This window comes from Kogia breviceps, chromosome 5 (assembly GCF_026419965.1).
Source record: "Kogia breviceps isolate mKogBre1 chromosome 5, mKogBre1 haplotype 1, whole genome shotgun sequence".
NCBI classification, from domain to species: Eukaryota; Metazoa; Chordata; class Mammalia; order Artiodactyla; family Physeteridae; genus Kogia; species Kogia breviceps.
In genome coordinates, this window is record NC_081314.1 from 110,712,125 (window position 1) to 110,713,962 (window position 1,838).

The 1,838-nt window shown below is 36.0% G+C and overlaps 1 pseudogene; it reads left to right on the forward strand.

The window, feature by feature from the left end:
• The first annotated feature begins 279 nt into the window (after positions 1-279).
• Positions 280-1,463, forward strand: LOC131757078 (eukaryotic translation initiation factor 3 subunit E pseudogene; annotated as a pseudogene).
• Positions 1,464-1,838: the final 375 nt, after the last annotated feature.

Sequence of the window (1,838 nt, forward strand, 5' to 3'; positions counted from 1 at the left end):
CAATATATAGCATCAGCGTTAATTGTGGTTGCTTTCTTTCCATATTTCAGGAACTAATAAATTGGCCTAAATTCCTTGGCTTACTGGGTTTAAATTTAAAAAATAGACTCCTACACTTTACTTTTCCTTGGCAAGAAGGTGGAGTACGACTTGACTACTCACATTGCACCCTTTTTGGATTAGCATCTAGTCTTTTCATTGCTTGAGTTTCTCTCTGTAAAGGAGATATATAATGAAAAAGAATTATTACAAGGGAAATTGGATCTTCTAAGTGATAACAACACAGTAGCCTTTACTATGGATGTATACCAAAACCTTTGTTCTGATGATATTCCTCATGCTTTGAAAGAAAAAAGAACCATTGTTGCTGCACAACTGAAACAACTTCAGGCAGAAACAGAACCAATTCTGAATATGTTTGAAGATCCAGAAGCTACAAAGCAAATGCAGTCAAACAGGCATGGTCAGATGCGATTTGACTACCTGGCAGACAAGCATGGTTTTAGGCAGGAATATTTAGAGACACTCTCGGTATGCAAAATTCCTATATAAATGTGGAAATTACTCTTGAGCTGCAGAATATCTTTACTTCTTTAGAGTATTGGTTCCAGCAAAGGATAGAAATGCTTTGAGTTCACTCTGGGGAAAACTGCCTTCTGAAATCTTAATGCAGAATTGGGATACAGCCATGGAAGACCTTACATGGCTAAAAGAGACCATAGATACAATTCTGTGAGTTCTCCACTTCAGTCTCTTCAGCAGCAAACATGGCTCATTCATTAATCTCTGTTTGTTTTCTTCAATAACCCCAAGGGTGTGATAACATTATCGATCTCTTCCTTTACCATCCGCAGTATCTTAATGCAATTCAGACGATGTGTCCACATATTCTCCACTGTTTGACCACAGCAGTCATAACAAAGAAAGATGTTTGAAAATGTCACAGGTGCTAAAAATCTGGTCCAAGTTATTCAACAGGAGTCTTACACATGTGAAGACCCAATTACAGAGTTTGTTGCATGCTTATATGTTAACTTTCACTTTGATTGGGCTCAGAAAAAGCTGAGGGAATGTGAATCAGTGCTAATGAATGATTTTTTCTTGGTGGCTTGTCTTGAGGACTTCATTAAAAATGTCTGTCTCTTCATATTTGAGACTTTTTGTCGCATCCATCAGTGTATCAGTATTAACACGTTGGCAGATAAACTGAACGTGTCTCTGGAAGAAGCTGAAAGGTGGGTTGTAAATTTGATTAGAAATACAAGACTGGATGCCAAGATGGATTCTAAATTATGTCATGTGCTTATGGGTAACAGTGCAGTCTCACCCTATCAGTAAGTGATTGAAAAGACCAAAAGCTGTTCGTTTAATAGCCAGGTGTTGGCCATGAATATTGAGAAGAAAATCAGAATAGTAGGTCAGAAGTTCCTAACTGTGTAACTCAGGACTCTGGCTTCTACTGAAGAACTGTACAAAAAAAAAAAAAAAAAAAAAAAAAGGAAAAATCTATAAAAGAAAGGTGAAATAAAACCATTTTACAAAGGTAAAACATTATAGAAACAATTAACATGTTAAATATAAATTTTGGAGACTTTGAATAAAATTGGCTGTGCTTCATTAAAAATAAAATAAAAAATAAAAAAATAATTAAATAAAACATAGACTCCTGAAGTAGGGAGAAGAATTAGAAAAAGATGTACCATTTGGACAAATGATGATTTTGTACAATTAAAACTGCACCCCTGCCTCAATGTCAGGTATCTGGGTGCAAGGATTGGAGGTGGACTTTTAACTCCCTCTATCCACTTCAGCTGGATACCCTTGAGCTATGTACCAAT